The sequence below is a fragment of the Symsagittifera roscoffensis genome, chromosome 10, assembly GCF_963678635.1.
Source record: "Symsagittifera roscoffensis chromosome 10, txSymRosc1.1, whole genome shotgun sequence".
Classification (NCBI taxonomy): Eukaryota; Metazoa; Xenacoelomorpha; order Acoela; family Convolutidae; genus Symsagittifera; species Symsagittifera roscoffensis.
In genome coordinates, this window is record NC_087071.1 from 33,015,277 (window position 1) to 33,024,441 (window position 9,165).

Sequence of the window (9,165 nt, forward strand, 5' to 3'; positions counted from 1 at the left end):
ATTTTCTGTATTCTCTGAGTTAAGTCAGTATTTGCATAATCATAGGTATCGCAAAATGGCACGTATCTTTGTTTTTCTCGACGAAATCGGTCCGAACCTAAAATGGTTCAAAAATGATCAAAACGTCCTGGATGAAATCGCTCGCGCTTTCAAAGTTGACCGGATACCTCAGGTTCTCTATGATGTAACAGATGATGATAATAATAGAGTTCCAATAACTACTGAAAACACTCCATTGGTTGCCGGGAAATCCTACTTATGGGTGAATGAAGCGGAGAAATGGGAGGACAAACAAATTGAAGCGGAGAAATGGGAGGACAAACAAATTGAAGCGGAGAAATGGGAGGACAAACAAATTGAAGCGGAGAAATGGGAGGACAAACAAATTGAAGCGGAGAAATGGGAGGACAAACAAATTGAAGCGGAGAAATGGGAGGACAAACAAATTGAAGCGGAGAAATGGGAGGACAAACAAATGGTTCAAACTGCTCTGTTCAGTGCCATGTCGTGTTACCAAGATAAGCCTTTAGAGTATCTTCAAGAAACTAAACAATTCCACGGAATAACTCGACTAATTGCGGCAAATGCGTATTTTGAAAACCAAGCTGCTTCTATATTTGTTTCGGACTCAGAAAATCCTACGAAGAGAAAAGGAACGCTAATCATTGCATTCAGAGGATCTGAGACCTTGGATGACATTCAAACTGACTTCAACTTCGAATTTCAATCTGACGATAGATTTGGTGGGAAAATTCACGGAGGTTTTCTAGAACGAATGAAAAAAATCACCTTGGAGAGTTTATTTGAAATAGCTTACATCAACAAAGTCGACCACATACTAACATGTGGACATTCTCTGGGTGGAGCTGTATCTACTTTGGTCCATTTCAACATACTCCAAACCCTTTCGCAAGACAAGGAGCCGTTTGTCAATTCCGAAAACGTTGTCAATATGACATTTGGAGCGCCATTGTTAGGCAACTACGAATTCGAGAAATATTTATCCGACAAGAATTTCACCAGAAATGTTTTCAGTTTTGCTTCTGTAAATGATGTTGTACCGATAGTCCTATCAGTAGGGCACGTCTTCAAAACTTTGCAGCAGACTCAACAGCTTGCCCGAAATGTCGAGGCTCAAATTCGAAAAGCCACAACGCTTTTTGAGACTTGCCTCAAAGTAGCAGCAAGAAAGTCAGATGAAAACGTAGTTGATAATGTACATCGAGAAATGACGATTTTAAAATCAACTCTCTAGCTTACAGGAAGATTTCACTAGATTTCAAGAGTTAGCTTACGTTCCGATAGGACAATTTTTGCTGATTCAGAGGTACGAGCCTGAGGTACGAGCCTTCAGAGGTACGAGTCAGAGGTACGAGCCTTCAGAGGTACGAGCTGATTCAGAGGTACGTGTTGAAAATTTATACAATAATCCGAATTTTGTCGAAAGAGTTCTGCAACCGGCTATCGAGTACACAGCCGATAATTCGCTCGACATAATAAAAAATCATTCGCTTGAAGCCTACATTGAGCTCATCAAAACTAATTTTCAAGGTTTTGTCTATTTTCCGGAGTCCCAAATTTTGATTGAAAAAAAGGATCACAGGAAGTTTGCAGGGAGTAAAGAAGGGCTTATTTATAAGTTCGACAGTGTATGTCCTAATACATGTGGGGCACCAAACTGCGAAGAAACAGATTCGCTGGCCAAAACTTCTCAAGCTATCGTCCTCTGTCGAACTTGTAAGGAGGATCCTAGCACGTTGGAGTTCTATTTTCACAAATCTTGCTCTCAGATGTTTCACATCAACGAAATCAAAGATCACAAAATTGCAAAGGTACACAGGGAAGAACTCATGAGATCCTCTGACGAATGCGGAACACGTATTCACAGTCGAGTTCCAAGCAGAAGTAAATTCGACATATTATTAAGTGGAATGCCCGGGGCCTGGCAATGGCATTTTACAAATATTGGAGTGGACAGCGTGGCTTTTTATCGCGACCAAATCAGCGCTATTGAGTTTGCTTTACACGCAAAACGAAACTTATGGGTAGGTTCTGCTGCAGGTTTAGCTGGGACCGTATGTGCGGCATTGGGAATTGCATTGGGTATTCGGACAGGCAGCACCCCTCGTACTTCAAATATTTTTTGGTTAATTGGGTCCATGATAGGTGGTGCCGTTGCAGCAGTGACCACTGCTACAGTTAGCGTAAAATTAGGTTGGTTCACAAAACCAGAGGATGAACAAAAGACCGATGTGATCTTAAACGCGCTTCTGATCTTAGAAGTCCCCCTTCCTAATCGAAACTTCAGGGAAATCAGAGACGATGACGTTATGAAGTGCTTCAGGAGGAAAGCCCTTCAATATCACCCGGACGAACTGCCTTCCAATGCTTCCGAGCAGTTAAAGCAGGAAAACTCTCTCGCCTGGAATCGGATTGGTTTTTCCAGAAGTGTCTTGATATCCTACTGTCAAGACCGAACATGCCTATCGAATGCTGTCGTGAAAATGATCGATAAGAAATGGCGAGCTCAAAGAGATTGAAATTGACATGAACAAAATGCAGGAAAACATTGACATACTTCGGAGACTTCGAAGTCCCGTGGCTAGCACCAACTGAGCTAATAAAAACAATCTACTGCACATGCGTGACTATGAGCAATCAACGGGCAGTTATATTTCGAAGTAATTTCTTTCTTTTTTCGTGAAAACTAACAGCATTTGTAACGAGGCATCATTTCCTCCCTTCGAACCTAAACATGTAACTGCAGAAAATTTTGATGAATTTTTACTTGGAATTATAATATTTCCGGTCGACCGGATGCAGAAGTGAATTAATGATGCGACTCGTTTTTACAGGAAATATTTTGTAGACTCAATGAACGTAAAGAAGGCACTTATATATTTCTTAGTGATTTTTTTGTTTTCAGCAAATTTGATTTTTCGCGGTTTCACTTAAAAATTTTTGTAGTTCACTTTTGTTCCTTTGTTAAAAAAAAAGGCTAACTCCATTATCGAAGGGAAAAAAGGTAAAGTTCAGAAAAACATGATCGATTTCTATTTTTGAAAGTGGATTATAATCTTCAGGTTTCTGAACGAAATGAAAAATTTACCTATTGGTCCAGTTTTCTCAAATTGAGTTTATTTTATTGAAAAAGTGAAAACAAGTCAGATTTTTCCGCGTACATTGATTGCGTTCAATGAATCTTTTCTAAATTTTTCTCAGCTATAGTTTCGATTTTCACATTAACTTGTATTTACAAGCAACGTGGTCAGTGATGGAACCAGTCTGAAAATTTTTTGTGTTTTCTTAGGTTTGCCATAACATCGACTAATGATTAATTTGTTTTTCTGATCACTTAAATTTGTCAAAAACAATTTTGATGGCTGAGAACAAAATTGAATCGCTTTTGACAATATTACTGTTTTATATTGGATTTTACTAACAATTGGGATCTTTCAAACTATTTCCCCCTATAGTACTTAGTGAAGAATACCTTCAACTATCTGAAACTTAATCTGGGTCAAGCATTTGATGATTATGTCTTTCAATTACGAACTCTCTCCGTTAAAGAGACGCAACAACAAAATTAGCTGTGTACAATACAACGCGTTTGTGATAAATACTGAATAAATAATTTAGTCTTTGGTTCATAAATTTTGAACGCTTAAATTCGGTAAGTTAGTTTTATTGTTGCCATTGCTCAATATCCGTTTTTATGCTAACCGTAATCATAACAAGTCTACATTGCTTAATCTTTTTTGTTTTTAACTGGCGTTTTAATCGACGATTTAGTACCAATACGATGAAAAAAATGCTTTCTTGAAGACATAAATGTTAAAGTCTGTAAATAAAGGTTAAATTGCTTCTTTTTAAGCATCGAGATGTCACTGAGTTCAAAAAACGTATTAGCTGGGAGATATGCAAAATTTAATAACCATGTATTAAACTGTCTCCCACTAAGTAGATGCGGGCATAGTTTTCTAGAGGAGGGGACTGAACTTCCAAAAGAAAAATTTTGGCGAGAATCGGCTCGAAAATATTAAAATTCTTAAAGCAAACTCATCAAGCTATGAAGTTATAAACAAGACTGCTCATATCAGGGAGAAGCCTTGAATGTTCTGAGTGCCTTTTAAGGTTTATGGAGCAGTAATAACATTTAAAAATTTTATGAAATAAAACAAAATGAAATTTTTTTTCTAAAATTTGAAATTTTTTATGAAAATCATTCCCCCACACGCCATGTAAAGTGCAAAAAAATAGATTTCGCTCCTTGTATTAAATCAATTATGGCAAAAAAGCTCCTTTCAACCAATTTGGAACAATTTCTAAGACGGATTAACTCTCTGCTTACGCGTTAATAGCGCGAAATATATCGCGCGTTAATTGTCCCAAATAGGCCAAATTGGCAACATTTAAAAACCTGTAACTTTACGAAAATTGATCACAAGTAAAATATTTTTTCAAAAATGAGCTCAGGACAACAATACCTTTCGAATGATATAAAAACATTCCGTCAAAAATGGCTAGTTAAAAAGTCGAAATTTGTCTGAAAAAAAAACCACCCGAGCACAAATATTCCTTTACTTTCGTATTGAAAGTCGGAACAATAACTTCAGGTTGTTTCATAGCTTAATTCGTTTTGTAGAAAGTTAGTCGTGGTTATGCAAGTTCATCAATAAAATGATTTATTTAAAAACTAATGTTATTTCTTCGCGCAAATCTGTTCGCACAAAGTTGAAAGTTTTCAAGCGAGTCTTCCAGTAGCTGAAATTTGCCGTTGATTTCATAAACGAATCAATCCGGAAAAAAAATTTGAAGCTTCCATATAAGCTTATCAACAATCGAGTCTATCTGGAGCTGAGCTGTAGTGTTGTTTCAAATAACTTCATAGCGCGAATCGGTTCACAAGAAAATATGTTTCCTGCAAGCACACCAAGAGATAAAAGCGATAAAAGAAATGGAATTTTTATTGCGATAAAAGCTTGACAAAAGTCCTAATAATCTAGCTAGACCGCCAGGAAATAAGTTTTGAAACAAGTCAAGTAATAAGCTGTCAAGCAAAGCCATTCAAATTATTTCATAATGAAAATCGGTTGTCAAAAACTGAAAATCGGTTTTCAAAATTGAAAATTTTTAAAGCAAGCTGGGCAAGCAAGGAAAAATCAAAAGAAATACCAAAATATTCCTATTAAGTCTATAGCGCCAAGTGGTTTGCAACATATTGTAAAGCTTGGAAGAAATAGTTTTTCCAAGTAAGCGCATCAAGCGCTGAAAATTTAAATATTTCAAGTTATTTGAGAGCATAATTCAATTTAAACTTTGAAATTTAAGTTCAATTTCCCTGTATTTGTTGCGGGTCAATTCAAAAAAAACTATGTAGGATGTCCAGCTGAAATTTGGCTTCTTTTAAGAACAGGAAAGTTTGTAGTTTTTAGTTTAGTCATCGTAAAATACATAAACAAAATGGTTCACAGAAAAATGACAGGCACAGGCACTGTCTAGCCCCGAAACTGAATCAAATATCGATCTTGTCCGAAGTGCTGGCTTACGAAAATATTCCAGAATAATCAGGGGCGGATCTAGGATTTTCTCGAGGGGGAGGCAGATTTTCATTAAATTTTTTAACTTCTTGTTTTTTTAAGGTCGACCAAATTGATTTTCTGAGCTCTCCCAAACCACTATAAAGACCAAGACCCTAATTTGACCAAACTTTCTGTGCGCCGGCAAATTTTTGAAAAAGGCCAAAAAGGCGTTTTTAGGCACTTTTTGGAAAATTTCGACCAAAAAATTGCGTTTTTGCGGCGTGCGCTCCCCCCTCAAAATTAGTATAGATTGGCGCCAAAGGCGCCTTTAGAAAACTTTTATGGTCCGTCACCACATATGGATACCTCAAAATAGTATAAAGGGGGGACCCATTGGGTCGGCAGGGGGTCGAATCCCTGAGGGAAGGGCGCCCCCCACCCAAATCCGCTACTAAGAATAGTGCCTATTGAAGATGTTAATAGCTCCAGAACAATTTTGGCAAGATGATCGGAAAAATTTCTTAATGTTTGTGCCTGGTTGTCCCGTAATCATTGTTTCTAACGTGTCATTCGTTCATTATATCAAATTGAGAAGATTTTTTGGGTTCCTAAAGTTTTCCTGCATTTTTATATCATTTTGGTTTTTCCCCTCGCTATTTCGTTTTCGATATCTTTCATGGCAATACTTATTAGGGAATGTTCGGCTTTGACAGTAGGATAGTAACATGCTGCTGAAAAACTAATTTAAGATCAAATATAGATATTTTTCCTGCTTTTGCCGCTCCGTAGCATGGGCAGAAAACTTGTCAGGCTGATATTTAAAAACTGTCAGCTAAAATCATCGAAATTTGATCTTTTTTTATTTTTCATTTTCAAAATTTTAATTGGGGAAAGGATTTCTAAAATCTGAAGCGCATCTACAAAACTATCATTTTTTTGTTCACTTTTTGGGTTTTCGAACCAAACTGCATGTTCTCAGTTTACTGTGCGAGCCCATGCTACGATAATACAATCACGCATGAATTTGACAAAGAAAAACCTGGGCGCCAGGAGGAACACCGATTAGAAAAGCCGACCAACTCTTTCAGAAAAAGTAACAGTCAACTCTCTTAAACATACACCTCAGCTTGCCACCAAATTATGCTTTGTGGACGAGGAAAGAAGTTGACAGCAGTGATTTTACCGCCGTGAGAAAACGTACGGTGATGTTCAGTGTTCAAGAGGTGGCAGGACAATCTACCCCATTCCAATCTACCCTATACCATTCTATCTTATGCCACTATACCCTACATACCAATCTACCTTAAACCAATCTACCTATACTATTCTGCCCTATATACCAAATTACCCTTTGTTGATTTGCTGCATATTTAATGTAATTTTTGAAAGTGCTAATTAGAATCGGAAAGACAACATCACTTTTTATTTAATTCAGTGCAAATTTTCGGACTAATTTTGAGTCTCTCACTTTAGAAAATTGTTCAAAAAAACTCAATCGCAATTTTAGCCTCAAAATCTGAAAATTGTCTCAATTAACAGATTTTACGTCCCAATATTCAATATCACGTACAAAATTGAAGCAAAAACTACCTCATTCAATCAGTTTTCCTCGGAATAACATTTACAAAAATCAGTCAAATTTCTGGGGTTCTATCGCAGCAGAAAAGGTGAACGCTTGTAATCGATGGCTACAAGTTTACCAAAAAGAAAGAAACACAGAATGGAAACATTCACGGGAAGTTCTCAAGAGGGTGTTCTCACAAATGAAAAACGACAGCAATAACCGAGATAACGATCTAATTTCCTGTAGAAATGAACTCATCTACGAAGTAATTCCTGGTCGATCAGATACAATGCTGCTCGTGCAGAAATTAATACAGTACACAAAAACTTAGCAAGTTCCCGTCAATAGCATCATTATAGCAAAATGCATTCAGTCTGTGTCTGAAGAAGAAGCCATTTAAATAGCTCTTCCTTGCTGGTCTGCGATTAATCGGGCTCTCAACTGACAGTGGGTAAATGAGAGAGCCACAGTTCTTTCAAGGGTCGTCAGACATTTCGTGATACTGAAGTATCACGAGGATTTTCGCGTCATCGATAGCGTCATTGAAGATCCAGAAAGAGTGCTGATTTTTGGTGATCCCGAAAATAATCAGAATTTGATTTTACATCAAGATGTCTTGCTGTATGATGGAACATTCAAAGTTTACCCTATTTAATTCTATCAACTTTAGACCATTGAAAGTCAGCTCGCTAGATTTGCAAAGCAAAAAAGAGCACAGTAAAAAAAACTACTGAAGGGTTTATCAGCCATCACCAAAAACTTCGAGCCTCATCGCATTCGCATCAATTGTGAAAGTGCAGCACAAAATGTTTTTGCTAGCCATTATACCGGAGCGTTGATTAAGGGCTGTTACTTTACGTTTTGTCTAGCGTTCAACCGGAAAAAAAATAATTGGGCCTAAAACGACTGTATGAAACTAAACACGACCTCAACTTATCGTTGCGACTAGTTCCAGCTATAAAATTTGTACCAGTTGAGAGAGTCACTGCAGCTTTCAATTTGGTTGTTGAGTAGATCGAAAAAAGTTAGACAAGTTTAATCCGACAACAACATCACTCAAAACTTGACGAGGTAGCCTCATACTTCCAACGCAACTACATCAAAGGCGAATCCATCAAAAGTATTTTTTGCTGCCCGTTTTTCCAGTAAACCTTTGGAATCATTCTGAAGAAGCAGCTGCAGGATTGATATTGAAAACAAATGCCGTAGAAGGAGGGCATCTTGGCGTTGCTGCTCTCTTTAAATGAAACCACCCATCAATTCACATCTTTCTGCAGCAAATCAATTTGGATGCTGCCAACCAAAATTTCAATATATTGAAATTGTTGGGTGAGGGCGGGGAAACATCAACCCCAGTCGCAAGAAGTACAGGGACTTCAATGAGAAAAAAAAATGAAAAAACATTTGAAAAAATTTTAACAAAGATTCAATTTCAACATATTTGATATCTCTCGCTCAATTAAATCTTTCCTAATTTTGTTTAGTTTTATCAAACTTTTCGAAAGTTTTTTTTGTAAGAATTCAAAAGAATTTTTAAGAAACATACCTTTTTTGAGGTTACTGTGGCTGACGAGGGCTGTTTTTTGGGAAGTGATGGAGGCCAATATCAAAAAAAAAACTTTACTTTCTCCCTCACCCCGCCCCCAGTACTCCTCCTTTCGTTATCAACAAAAAAATTTTTTGCATTTTCCAATTTTCTTTTAAAAGTTGGTGAGTTGTTGATCTTTCGATTTTAAAATGCATGCATTATCCGCTAAACTATGTCGACTTGGTGTGATATGACTTTTGTAAAAAATAACCGCAATGCATTTCTATCGCAAAACTGGTTAAAAATTCTGTTCGCTCAAGCTTTGAGCGCATTTTCATTTTCAATAAGCAAATTGTACTTTGCTTTGTTATTTTGTTGATGTGCGGCAATTATTTTTTGATCACTTTTAATAGTGTTTTGGTTTGTTCGGAAAAGTTCTGTTTCTGAACCTTCAAAAAAATGGGGTAGAATTGCTTTAGTGTAGAATGGTATAAGGAGACTGGTATAGGGTAGTTTAGAAGATAGGATAGAATAGTATAGGGTAGATTAAC